At 32.1% G+C, this 15,146-nt stretch overlaps 1 long non-coding RNA gene across 2 annotated transcripts; it reads right to left on the bottom strand.

Annotated features, from left to right (window-relative positions):
* Positions 1–5,453: 5,453 nt before the first annotated feature.
* On the bottom strand, positions 5,454–11,946 carry LOC145030720 (uncharacterized). 2 transcript variants are annotated; one of them, XR_013676688.1, is made up of 8 exons: positions 11,794–11,946; positions 10,286–10,499; positions 9,858–10,092; positions 9,429–9,768; positions 9,270–9,334; positions 8,993–9,182; positions 8,564–8,668; positions 5,454–5,524 (listed from the first exon to the last, which is right to left on the bottom strand). It is a non-coding gene; the product is annotated as an uncharacterized LOC145030720 (long non-coding RNA). The 2 variants fall into 2 exon arrangements; XR_013676687.1 differs by lacking the exons at positions 5,454–5,524; positions 8,564–8,668; positions 8,993–9,182; ... (2 more) ...; positions 9,858–10,092; positions 10,286–10,499 and adding an exon at positions 11,266–11,722.
* Between the last annotated feature and the right edge of the window lie 3,200 nt (positions 11,947–15,146).

Below are 15,146 nucleotides of genomic sequence, written 5' to 3'. Positions count from 1 at the left end.
CACGATTAATCATTCGGTTTGCTTTGTTTTAATCATGTTTAACAGAGTTTACTTTGTTTCTAATTATTTTTTTGCTTCAGTTATGGGCTAAAAACCCTTTACTTTCGTTTAGAGTAGATAAACCTTGAACCTATGTGTTGATTTCAATAACTTCGGATTTAATCTAGTCGTTTATTTATTATGTTGGCTTGATAAGGATCCTCATGTGATAAAGTATTAATCCCTTATGTTTATTGATGAGTATTATAAGGGTTAGATGATCATTCTATCTTAATATACTTGAATCATATAATTTTATGATCATTAGAATTGTAAGACTATAATTAGACCAAAACCTAGAGTTAAATAAAAAAGTAGATAACTTTATTGTATGAGAATATATGTAATGATCATTCATGTATAAAGAAATTGTAATCAATATCATTGATGATAGTTTAATAGTCAAGTCTTTCATAATTCAAACTGAACAATGATTTTTAGGAATATTAGTTCACTTGATCACTTAAATAATCTGTTGAAATCAAAGGATCAGTAGTCGGATCATGATACTAGTCATATTAGGAATCGGTATACAACAAAATTAAATCCATTGCATTATTAGCGAAATCAACCATAGAAGATAGGCGAATCGAAACTAAACGGAAGTACTCTTTATATCTTGTTTTCTAATTTGTTTTGCTTAGCTTAAGTATTTGTTTGATATTTAAACAGAAGTACTCTTTGTGATACAATCTCGAAAGGTGGCTCTCATGGAAATTGTATAGAGAAACATGTTTTTTTTCTATGCGTCGTTTGTTGGAGGTCCAAGGTATATGTATAAGCACTATTTGGACGCCTTAGCTATTTGTAGAGCTATGGTAATTAGTAATATTTTGTCACGTTCACATGTAATGTAAGATGATCCGAAATTACAAAATACATGGAGACTAACTGTATAGATCATTCTCAAGCAGGGTCGTCCCAAACGGGCCGAGGCTAAAATAAAACGGAGGCCCTACAGTTACTAGATATTCAGATGACCACTAAATTTTATTTAAATTTGATAAAAGTTTATAGTTAAAATATGAATCAAATACCCAAGTTTTTTTAACAAATTGTACTAAACATTTATTATTGTTATGTGAAAACAAAATTATATATAAAATAATTCGACAAATTTAAACTAAATTTTGAAAAACAAATGCAAAATAGGAAATTAAAGGGGTTAAATGTCATAAAAATAAAAGTGAATTGAAAAGAAATTCAACAAAATTGGAATAAATGAAAAGTGAGAACGAAGGGGGTAAATGTGCATTTTCAGGAAGTGTAACATAGGGGTGAGCATGGTGCGGTTTGGTGCGGTTTTCAGACCAAACCGAACCGCAAACCGCATGGTGCGGTTTTTGCATTCTTAAAACCGTTGGGTGCGGTTTTGCAATGGTTCAGTTTTTCGGTTTTTAAATGCGGTTTTGGTTTTTAAACCGTGTTAAGAATTTGGTGCAGTTTTTTTTATGTGTTTTTGTGCGGTTTTTTAAAACTGTAAGAACTTAAAACCATGTGCATATAAGCTTGTATTGTGCTGCTTTTTTTTTATACATTCATTTTCAGCTCAAAACAAAATTACATAATCAAAAATTGTAAGTCGCTTAAAATACAACTTGTGACCACTCTCACAAACTAATTAATGATTGAAGGTTGGTTTATTTTAACTTAATTTGTTACAAGCTTATTACATGTAATCGATTAGTACGTTTGGCTAACGATAGAACATTTCTTTTGCACCCCATATAGTTTATACAAACACAAAATAAACATATAATAAATATATTATCGTTTATAACGATTTTAAATAGAATGTATATAATATACATTGATTGATTTATTACTATACACGCTTGCGGTGCGGTTCGGTTTTGATGGACCGGTTTTTAGTATAGAAACCGCACCGCACCGTTGACCTTCGGTTTTTGCAAAAATTAAATCCGAATCATTGGTTTTTGCATCGGTTTCGGTTTTTCGGTTGCAGTTTATTGCGGTTTTATCGGTTTTTCTTTAGTCGGTTCGGTTTTTGCTCACCCTAACATAGGTAAAGAAAATAGATGGAGTAGAATATGGAAACTTCAAGGACAAAAGATGTAAATATTGATTTGAATTTTGTTATACGAACAAATGGAGGATTTGATACGGGAATATATTTGGGAAAAAAAATGCAACAAGAGTGAATCGAAGATGGGGTAAGTGGAACCTTGACAAACGCTATTACCATATAATCTACGACACTACAACAATGTTCATTTTGTTATTTAATATATTGAATAATGTATAAATAACGGTAGTTTGAAAATTGGGCCCTAAACTGGGTTAGAACGTGTGTGGGTTTTAGTGTAGAAAAAAGTTAGAACCAGTTCCATGCATGTGTAGACGTGATTCAGAATTTTGTTGCCAGTAGTGTGTGTTCTCCTTGAAGCCAGTTGTTAAATTATGTGATTTTGTGCACAGTAGGTTATAATTTTCTTTAAGTTCAAAGAAAAATAAATGTAATAGTATTTGCAATGTCCTATATGCAATTTGATATTTTGATTAGGGCTATCAAATGGTTTGGGTTGGGTTTTGGCCCAAAATCACCTTTAAAAGTTTGTTGGAAGCTTGCAATGCATTCTCTACACAAGATGGTCGAATAAAAAAACTCACTGATGCGCTGTTTGGTACCATATGGTGGATAAAATGAAATGCTACAAATGAAGTTGTTTTTATATTTCCCTTTTCAGCTCCATATTGGCCGTTTTTATTTATAAAACTTCTTCTTGTTCAAAAAGAAGGAAAAAACCTTATATGGTATTTGTATATATTTTTCCCTTTTAATTAGAATAGGAAAATAGATCATGTTCCTATTTGATACAAACCTCACTAAGGGGTTTTGGTATGTTACTTTTTACCCTCAAACATCAAGATGCCAAATAATTTTACCTTTAATATTGGTCATTGTGGCCCGAACATTTAGTGGTGTTTGATATAAAATGATACTTAAATATAATGTTTGCTTTACTAGTTTAAGGATGCAATTTTGGAGAGTAAACCACCCAAACCATGTTAAAAATAACATAGCATATTATATATTTCACATTTCACTTTAAAGAAACCATACATATATAATTGTTTTAAATGATGGTATAATCAACCTATGAATAATTAGGATTACAAAACCAAAAAGATTTATATAGAAACACTCACAAATTAAAACATTACCAATACAATATCTATACATATATACCACAAGTTATATAAAAGAAACTATTTTAATTTCAATCAACAAATTTACATTCATCTTTTTTCATGTTTTGTCAAATGACAATCTCTACTATCACTACAAAAAAAATGTCAATTAGTAACCAAAACAAAATGGTCACCAACAATAGAATTAGTCGTCACTAAATGATTTAGTGACCAAAATTCTGGTCGTCACTTCTCGTCACTATAGGTCCGTCACAAAACCGATTTAGTGACCAAATATAAATATGGTCACTAAACAGTGACCAAAATATACTTGTCACTAAATCCGTGACAACCCGCTTCGTCACTAAATGTTGTCACTAATTAATAAAAGTCGTCACTATTTTATCTACTTAGTGACCAATAAAAGTTGTCACTGTTTTATCCAATTAGTGACTATAGAAAGTGGTCACTGGTTCATCTAATTAGTGACTATAATAGATCGTCACTGATTTATCCGATTAGAAAAAAAATGGATCGTAGTTAAGAAATTATTGAAATATTAAATGTCATTTTTTAATATGAAATATAACAATATCCAAGTAGACAAGAAAAGCAATGCTATAAAATTTTACAATACAACAATAACCAAATAAATCTTAACATTTATAATATGAAAATTAAATATCATTTTTAAAAAACAAAATGCATACATTTTATCCAATATTTCAATAAAACAAACATATAAAGATCAATGTGTATTAAAAATAAATTCAATTTATCAATGTAATTAAGATAAACGTGAAAGCTGACTCATCATAAATTCCATTTTCTTATTTTGCTCATCTCGATATTTGATCTGTTCATCTTGAAATTGTAGTTCCATTTGTACCTTTCCTATGCCTAAAACTTGTTTTGTCGAAACACAACGCCCTTCTTCATTAAGCAATTCATACTGCATAACAAAACAATTTAGATTAAAAGTAAAACAAAAATTATTCTTAATTATATCATTGATCATTTGATTTTTCTTTTACAAAAAAGTCCAATCTTGTAACGTTCAATCAATGATATTAAAAACAACACTCGGACTCTAATACAAACTGTTCTGGTGTTAAAGTACAATGCTTAATAAGAAAGTGCAAGCATGTAAATATTAAGTTTGAATATATTTGTGTTCTATAACCTATAAGTTTATAACATCCCATTTTCTTTTTCTTTTTTCTATTACAGCATTGTACTTTCAGTTGTTTCTTATTAAGGCATCATAGTTTGATTCTTTAAAAATATATACCCAATAATACTAATGTTAACCAAATACAAAGCAAACTTTTATTAGAATAAATGAGAGTATAATGCTATAATAAACAAAGTAAAAAAAACAAGTACATTGCTATTTCTTGCATGTTAAAGAAACTAAACTTTACCAATGTTTTAATGTTTGATTAGATAGTTGATATGTTGATGAATATTGTATAGATTTTTACTAGAACTAAGTTTAATAGAAGATTAAAACATGGTTATATAAACTAGTTTTTTTTTTTTTTTTACTAAAATCATCATTTTGTGGAAAATAATTAGGCTTCTCATAACATAATGGTTATAATATTTTTCAAACTAGCATACAAATGTCATATACAAATGAGAGAAGTTGGGTAAATTTGTTACCTATTTTGACTGAGTATGTTGCTAGTAGGCGGCACAGCTTGTACTATTTGCTTTCAAACAGATACAAATGGTCTTCCGATCTAACTGCATAGGAGCATGAGAATGTATGTATAAAATTACCATGTTACCCTTAAGAGCATGAGAATGTATGAGTACAATTTTAACTCAAACCGAGGCCCAACCTCCTTTAGATCAATTGATTTAGGACCTCCATTTTGCCTATAGACATGATGCATGTAAAAACGTAAAGCTTTTTATTTATTTTTAAAGAGTTACATTTAATTTAATTTGATTAAAATCATGATAAGCAATTACCTGAAATAAATGTAATCTGATAGATTAGCAAAAGTGATAATATGTTTGGAATCAGGCTTGGGTACTGAAAAGAGATGCAGTCCTTTCACGAATCTATTCAATCACACAAGCAATAAGATGTCAAAAATAAAAATAAAAAAAATTTCTAACCCTTGAAACCTTGTTGAAGTCAAAATCCATGAAAACAAAGATGCATCCTACAATATAAATAGAACACAACATTTATCAAACAAATAAGAAATAAATATTTCAAACTCCATGAGTATTAGAGTCAGTTATTACCTACTTGCAAAGAAACCACAATGATGAAATATGATTCAATATGAAACACCTTTTTTTTTTTTGTAATTTCCTGCACCCAGAGTGAAACACTTCTACTGAATTATTTGTATATGTTTGTCACACCCCCGAACCAGACGGCGGAAACGTCCGAGGGCTATCGTGACTCATTGAATACCATTACAATGCATATACATGAAACATAACATAAAACATCACCAACATTTGGAATAGTACAACCGTTAGTGTTTACATTCGTTACATTGTTCAATCGTTACATTCTCAAAATAACTGTTCGACTTCACTTAAACTACAGCAAACATCATAGAGTATAAATCATCCATCACCTTATCTGTTACCTGAGAATACAAGTATTTTGAAAAACGTCAACATATGAAATGTTGGTGAGTTCATAAGTAGTGTTTGAAATCCAATGTATTGTTTGAAACCATTAGAAAATCCGATATTTTCTAAAAATAGAATAGTAAAAAAAAATATGTGTTGATCCATGAGTATGCTTGTTTGAGTTATATAAATGTAAGCGTAAGAGTTGTGAAATTCGACCGGTAATTTGTAATCGTTATTGAAATCCTAGGAAAACCCGACGTTTTCCTATCGTTGTATCGTTGTATTCCGGAGGCATCGAGAATACAGAGGGTGGTGAAGTGTTGGGACATGCGTTAATGAAAACGTCAAGTCAACAACCTTACAAGTGATCCTTTTAGGCGTCACTCGTAAATCTTCACGCGACTCGATCCTCCCGGACTTGTAAAGTCCCACGACCGGAGGGAAGGGAGAAGGTGCGAAACCTTCGGTATTTCCCCGCGTCGTTCGAGACCAAATGCAATTGCGAAGGGCCCGAAGCCCAACTCGCAATCGTGAGTTACAGACTTTACTAGCAGCACTGAAGGACCCTTGGGGACCAGCAGCATGTTTGCCATTGAAAGTCCTTTTACGTTATGTCGGGTCGGTAAAACCCAACACTTCGTAAGAGAGAGAGATCTTCGGGCCTTAAGATCAGGTCGTTGGGCTAGCTAGGCTCAACAGACAAGATTTTACACTTTTGGGGCCCAAAGATGGTGCGTAGACGTCTGTGCACACTCGCATGTAATAGTAATCGTTATGGTTATGAATCGTGATGTCGTAATGTCATAGTATCGTCGTGTTAGTAGTTTTGGATTTTTATTGGTTCGAGACCGAACCAATTCGTTTGACAACGATTTTTGGTATTGTAATGTATTGTATTTCGTCGATAGGTGTTGTACCATCATTTGGTCAAATTGCATGTATTGAACTAGCCTTGAAAATTTTCTGTTTTCAGTCCCTCCTTATTTGTAAAATTTACCCTTTTCACCCCTTTATTTAAAAACTTTCCGGTTTAGTCCTTAAATCAATTTTCTTGACATTTTAACACCAAAAATTATTGAAATAAATATTTTCCAGCATATTTTTCATAGAAAACAGCTTAAGTCCTTGAAATTACAGTTTTCTCGGTTATAACACCTCTTTTTCGCAATTTTTACATTTTTGGCCCAAATTGGAAAATTTTTGCAACTTTGGTCCTTTTTAAATTTGAAAAGCATTTTAAACCTTGGAAAAGTACATGGAACACTTATAGTCCATTGTTTTACAGAAAAATGCAGTTTTGGTCCTCCAATTTAGAAAATTTCGCATATTGGGCCTTATTGGGCCGAAAATGTCATACTTAGCCCAATAAGCTTGGAATTTATGTTTTTAACCCTCTAAATAGTATATTTTCAGAAATTACATTGTGTAAACTGTTTTGACTCATCTCACCCATCAGATTTCGAGATATTGCACTTTAGGCCCTCTAACTTTGTATTTTCAACATTTTATGTCAAAAAAATGAGTTTTTAGTCCAAGTTAAGTGTTGTTAAGCTATTTAGCCATTTTCTTAGTATACTTTGCATGTGATAGTCTATTTTATGCTATGATAAAATATATGTCTCGGTTTTTAGCATATCACCCTAGATCTATCCATAAAATCATACAAAACATACATGTAAGCATAGAATTCAACCACAACATACACATAATGATGGATCTACACTTTTTCTTGTATTCTCCCCCACAAAAACTCATAAAAACCGAAAATAAGGGGATATGAAACTCACCTTAGGATGTAGTTTCGGTTTTTGAAGAGAATATGGAAGAAATGGAGTGATTTTTCGGCCTTAGCACCTTTCCTTGGTAGATCTCGAGTTTGATGACTTCTAAGGTGTAAGATCACAAGTTGGAATAGATTTAGAGGAGGTTTTTGATGGAATGAAGTAGCTAGATCATGGATTAGTCATCAACTTACCTTAGATGAGGATTTTTGGTGATGGATCCTCCTTGTGAGGCTTCTTGATTCACGAAAATTTTGAAGAAAGAGGGAGGATTGTTCTTCAAGTCTTAGAGAGTTTGGAAGAGATTTTTGTGGTGTGTGTGTGTTTGCATACGGCCGAGAGTGAGAGAGAGGGAGAGAAGAGGTGATCTTTGAAGTGATATATGCATGGAGGTATGTGATATGTGCATAGAAGTCCATTGGATAATAGTGAGGTGTCACTCACAAGTCAACATGCTTCCTTTCCTCTTGGGCTTGTGCATTGGGTCGAGAATTTGGAATGGAAGGAGGAAAAATTGGGCTTTAATTCCCTAAGCCCATATATAAGTTAGGTTGGATGGGTTTTAACCCAAAAAAAATGTAATATGATTTTTACACTTTGTTGGGCTAGTTTAGGTTAATCATGGTTAAAAATTTTGAATTTATTTCATTCTAGGCCCAACATAGCCCAAAATGTTGAAATAAATAGATGTGGGTCCAATTAGAGCCCATTTAAGGGTTCTAAGCCCATGATAGTCAAATTGGAAGCTTATTGGTCCATTTGGATCCAATAAGGAAGTCTTAGTCCAAAATGGACTTAACCAAAAACTTTTAGGGTTTCCAATTGTTTGATGACTATATGTAGTACTTGTATGATGTATTTGATTGAAATTTTTGATTCACATTAACTTGAATGTATAGATTACATGACACAAAATTGCCAGTTGTGACAATGTTATTATACAAAAATAATAATAAAGGATGTTTGCTTATGTTATTATGTACCTTTTAGTTCTAACAACAATCATGAAATATCAACATTATATCATTTGCATGATGCTTTCCTTCTTTTTGACCAAATGCCACAGCAGTAGTTGATGCCCTTGGAACCTAATTTCATTAGCTTTTGTATTGTATTTTCAAACAATACAAAAAAAGGGCTTAATAAATATCCACTTTACCTTTTCTCCTTTGCTTCCAAGTCTCTAAGTTTGAGTCAATTTTGACTTTTTGAGTCAAATTTATTAATTTTTAACTACAATATCGATAAAAAGGCATCAACCTCTCGTTGCTCAAGATTTGTGTGTGATGGCAATTGGCAAGGATCCAACGACTATTTGATTGGTTCATAGTCTTTTCTTGTGGTTGGTAATTTAATAAAAAATTGATTTTGTGCACTAAAATTAACATGTAGTGATAAAACTTCCAACTAACCTTGGTATCTTCATGGTATGAACACCACTTTTTAGTAAGTTGGTGTTGACAGTGGTATCAATAAGCACAGACATGGAAAACATCAAAATGAATAGGATAATATGAATGTAGTCGAAGAAGAGCTTTGGGTGGAATTCTGAACTCATGAACTGCAGCAGGGGTTACTTCCAGAGAGGCTTGGATATTGGAGCTGAAGATGGAGCATTAAAAAACTATATCTAGTAAAATATTAGAATCACTATAGCATTAATAAAGAAGTAATGTACTATGTGCTAACCCGATCTCCAAAACAGGTGTATACAGCGACTCAAATTTCAGAATTAGAGCAAATGTGATTGGACCCTGAAGATTGTAGGTGATCATCATTGGAAAAATAACATGAAGAAGACAAAACTTCTCTCATACATTTACTAATTTAATAGAGACTCAAATTTACCTAGAGATAAGTTGAAAGATATCATGACTGATAAAAGAATGTCATGTCTTGCATATCGAATCTTGAAAGGTTGTGATGAAAAGCTATGGTCTGTGTCATTAATATTCAAAACACCCAATACATTATCAGAACCAAGATCAGGAGTTGCATTTTAGAAAGAAAAAAAATGTTGCATAATATTAGCTTTGAGGTCAAAGATAATTTTCATAGATGTACACAAAGAAGTAAAGAACATAATACTATCGTATTGAACAACTATTGAAGGATTGAAAGCCGAATACAACCTCAAAAACTGTCAAACGACCTCTGTCGATGTCGCATCTTCCCCGATTTAGGTTTGCTAAAAAAAATCACAAAAAGTTGATAGCTTAAAATCAAGGTACAAAATGCGGATTAGGGCGTGAATGAGATAAAAAAAAAACAATAAACCTTTGGATTTCTTGATAGGGCGACGACCTCCAATCTATTTAACGGAGAAGACAGAGTAAGATGCTGCCGGTGGTGGTGCGCCCGCAAACGAGCCACGACCTCCACTAGTGCCGATATGGAAGAGAGAAATTGGAGGAGGAAGTAAGCAGTGCATATATCGAGCAGAGAGGAGAGGAATTAGAAGAAGATAGAGGAGAAACAATCGGTGAGCTTCACTTGCCGATGGTTGTGGATACTGAAATTGAGTTTAGGGTTTTTGTTAGGCACTACGTCGTTGGAATTTCCGAAAGAGGTTTGTATTTTCTTTTTCTTTTCTATATTACTACAACATTCTCATACATTTATGATTTAACTTTATAAAACACATTATTATATTATTTCAGGAAACGAGTGTGGGGAAATAGATGGTTTTCCAAAAATGTCCCTACCAGTGTTTGGTTTAGCTTCAGATAAGTTAAAAGCACCATTGTGGATCAACAATGAACAACTATTAATGACTTCTCTTTTACAGAAAACTGACACGTGGCTAGCAAGTCTTCATGTCAATCACCCAAAATTTCTTTTCTTTTCCCGTAGATGATGACGATGATGGTGTTATTTATAAATCTGCCATAACTCTTGATTAGTGTGTTTGTTATGACTCTGCAATTGAGGTAATTTAGATACAAAGAAAAAAATATTTAAAGTTTTTTGGTTTTCTACTTTATTATTATTATAAATTATGAGTGTAAGTTTGAGAGAGTAAGAGAAGTAAGTAAAGTAAGTAACAGGCTGTATTTTTTCTATCCTGATGATGTATACGAATGTTGTAGTCATTTTTTAATATAAAAAAACATTAATAAAAAAATATTTAATATTTATTAATTGAAAATTATAATATATATATATATATATATATATATATATATATATATATATATATATATATATATATATATAGAGTCAGTGACATCCGTTTTATGGTCACTAGTTATTTTTTACTTCTAATTTATCAATAACTACTATTGAGTGGTCATTAATTGCTTTTCCCCGTTTAGTTAGTTTTTCATATCAAGAGTATAGGGAGGTGGTTTTGAATAGTAGTTAGTGACCATTATTTTTGGTTACTAAACCTCTAATACAATGATCATTTCTTTTTTAACATAGTGACCATTATTTTTGGTCACTAAATAGTTGTTATGATATGAAATAAAAGTAATTTAATTTTTTCGCAGTTTAGTGGCCAAGTTAGTAACCAGCACATAGAATTGGTCATTAAATTTGTAGGATTACCAAAATTCAGTGACCACTTAATTTCTAGTGACTAAAATATGTTTTTAGTAACCAAATTTTAGGTAGTCACTAAAAATTAGTCACTAATAAGGACTTTTTTTGTAGTGTATACATGTACCACTCTTTCATTTCAAAATAACCTAAATATTCATTTTTTTGATAAATAATTCAAATTTTCATACATAATCTTGACTCGAAACAAAAGTTTTGAATATTTTGTAATTTTTGTATCAACCGTTATTAGTTGAATTATTTCCAAATCGAATTTTAATCTTTTAAAGATTAAAAGATCATCATTTGATGTTGGTTTTGCCTACCTCACCTACCTTACAAGGGTTAAAACATTCTTCAATTGCTTCTACATTTTACCATGTATCAAATCCTCCCGACCATTACATATAAAATGCTTATTTTACAGCAAACCAACCTAAAATTGTATTTCCGAGACCACCCATTCCAACTTAGAGAGACCATTTGACTGCCCCAAATTTTCATTGTAGCAAGATGTTGTTCGGCTAAGCTTCTTCCCATAGAAGGAGATCTGCTTAAACAAATCAAACTTCCGACTACCATGGCATAAATTTGTGCTTCACCTAGTGTTATTACACAGATCTAAGTAGTCGAACCATGAGAGCATATGAAAATCTGAGGAGAAACAGATTACCTGCAATTTTCGTCCGCCATAGAGGAACAGAGACGAAAGGTGGTGTTAATCGGATTCTGTTGAATTAATTTGCAGAAATTTTGAGCTAGATTTTGGGAAAGTCTTGTAAGGAGAGGGGAATGATTGTAATTTGTATGGCGGCTAATGCAAGAAGGTTATAGAAGCGATGCTTTTATAATGACTTTATGATGTGAATCTACCATAGATGACCTAGTTCCGAGTCATAGGGTAGGTAATATCTGGTTTAAATGGACCGGGTTTTTTTTTTTCCAAAGTAGTTAAATTAACCAACATTCTAAGTTTATAATCTTATATATATTTGAATCAAATAAATATAAATTCTAAAATTAAATGAACATGAGTATTAGAAAGTGAATATCTTGGAATATTGGACTTTTGAGCAGGACATTATCCACATCGTGAAAATTGTCATAAGTTCGTAACAAAGATTCAAATCTTGCCTTCACATATAGTAAAAATAAATAAATAAAATAAAAACTAGGTTTCTTGTCATGTTAGAAAACGTTTTTATTAACGAACATAGTTTTTGTTTTATTTATCGAAACATAGTAATTTTATTGTAATTTATCAAAAACAAATGTTAAATATATATTAGTTATGATGATATTCAGAATATTAGTGGCATTATTATCGTATCCATATAATAGCTTTAATAAATAATAAAAAGTAAATCACATCATCTCGACTTCCATGTTCTTGATGTCCGAAGTTGAACATGCAGTTTGTAAATTCCAAACACTAATAATACTTTGACAGTTGAATCTTGTATATTATTTATAGAATTTCATACCTCAACTGTTAAGTCATCGCATGCATAAAAAGAAATAACATAAATAATTAATAATGAACATAAATTATGTTGACATCCTTTTATATATATATATATATATATATATATATATATATATATATATATATATATATATATATATATATATATATATATATATATATATATATATATATCGAGTAAATAAAAAATTTTGGTAGGAAGGAATGAAATTTTTTTCTATATATTTTTTTAACGAACAAAACAAATAAATTAGTAGATAAATCAAAAATAACATGATTCACAAAAAAAAAAAAAAAAAAAAATCTCAAAAAAAGCATCTCGATAATTCATTTATACAGTAATTTTGTTGTTATTCATTAAAATTGTCATAAAAGTGAATTTTTTATTTATTTACTTAAAAATGAATCATGTAGATGTTCTTTTTTTTAATTGCTTAGGAATTATCTGATGATTCATTTTGTTTGTTCGCTAAAAAAATGTAAAAAAAAAAAAAAAAAAAAAAAAAAAAAAAAAAAAAAAACTTATTACCTTCCTACCAAAATTTTCTTTCGTATTTGATATATATATATTGTGTGTTTGTTAGGTTATAAAATTTAAAAAGTAAAATAATATATTTAGAATTATAAATACATATTTTATAGATATAGTTTTTAGAAGTATAAATACATATTTTTGCATTTTTAGAAATATTAATATGTATCTATACTTCTAAAAATATATTTATACATTTAAAAAAAACATATATCAAAATACATATTTACACTTTTAAAAATGTATATATATATATATATACTTATATAAACGTAAATACTTCTAAAATACATATTAACATTTCTAATATATATATATATATATATATATATATATATATATATATATATATATATATATATATATATATATATATATATATATATATATATATGTGTGTGTGTGTGTGTGTGTGTGTGTAGCACCTGGTTTATGGTATGTAAATCTTAATTGAGTATTTTCCTTTTTTTAAGCCTTGGACTCGGCGAGTCATAGGTCCGACTCGCCGAGTAGGGACGGGACCCCCGGGACGCGTTTAAGTTGGCGACTCGGCGAGTCACCACTATTGGATAAAACCCTAAGTTTCTGGGGTTTACACCCTATTTAATCCCCCTTTCCGCCCCAGGCCAGCCCCCATTCACCCCCTAGAGCTCCCAACCCTCGTTTAAGCTTGTTCTTTGAAGAGTTGAAGCAATTGTTGTGTGTTCTTGAAGGTTTAGAAGAAAAAGGGAAGTAGATCCAGAAGAAGGGAAGCCATCCAAGCACCATTGTGTTCTCTCAGCAGTTCCTTTGAGGTATATCCCATTTTCCCCATGTTTCTATGCTTAAGGCTTCATTTAAGACATTCTTGGCTCATTTCCAAGTTTGTATGTGCATGATAATTCGAAATAAGTTGATTGGTCTCTAGATCCAAGCATAGTTGAGCTCTAGGAGCTCAGATCCACTACCTTTATGAGCCCATATTGCATATAAACCTTAGATCTACTCTTTTGATGCATTTTAAACCCTAAAAACCCCATAGATGGATATCTACACGTAAAGTTGGAAACTTTACGTGTTATTCATGCTCTAGGAGCCCAGATCTACGAATGACATGGATTGGATTCGAGCAAAATCGCATTTTTAGCTCTTGCATGGAGCAGACTCGGCGAGTCGCTCATCTGACTTGGCGAGTCCAGTCGCGAGTCTCCGGGTTTGTCCCCTTTTTGTTATGTCGAGTCGTGTGGTGAGTCCAGGAGGGACTCGGTGAGTTGGAAGCCAAAACTCACCCATAGTGGAACTTGACGAGTCGATGCCCAGACTCGGCGACTTCAAGGCAATCTCCTTAGATCAAGATCAGACTCGGCGAGTTGTTCATACAACTCGGCGAGTCACAGTATAACTTGTTCATCGGATGAAGATGAACTCGGCGAGTTGTTCATACAACTCGGTGAGTGGGATGAAAGACTTGAACATCAGTTTGGAAGGAGAACTCGTCGAGTAGACGCCTAACTCGAAGAGTAAAAACAGAATTCAGGTAAGTCGTTTGGACATTGACTCGGCGAGTCGGCGAGCCAACTCGGCGAGTCGAGTCAACTGGAAGTTGACTCTAACTTTGACTTAGGGCATGATTAGGGGTAAAATGGTCATTTTACCCAAAGGTCAGTTAGCAGTTTTTGACTAAGTGATTGGTGGGAATACAACCGGAGGATTTCCGGAACAGCAGCAGCAGCAGTCAGACTATTCCCACGAAGATCAGCAGCTACTCCGAGGTGAGTTACCTTCCAGTAGCGGTGGGTCTAAGGCCACAATGTCGGCCCACCAGTAGGAGATGTATGATTAGATTATTGTCTCTGAGATATTCATCTAGGGTTGCTATTACCTGTGTTATGTTTATGTGGTTGTATGATATGTGATGTATGTGCTATGTGGTAGTAGTAGGGGGTGAAATAGTCCCCGGTACCCAGTCGAGAGGACCGAAGGGGGGCCAGCACCCAGATATGCTAGGTGGTATCCGGTCGAGAGGACC

Source organism: Lactuca saligna, chromosome 2 (genome assembly GCF_052625555.1).
Source record: "Lactuca saligna cultivar CGN05327 chromosome 2, ASM5262555v1, whole genome shotgun sequence".
Lineage (NCBI taxonomy): Eukaryota > Viridiplantae > Streptophyta > Magnoliopsida > Asterales > Asteraceae > Lactuca > Lactuca saligna.
This window is presented reverse-complemented; position numbering and strand designations above follow the sequence as displayed.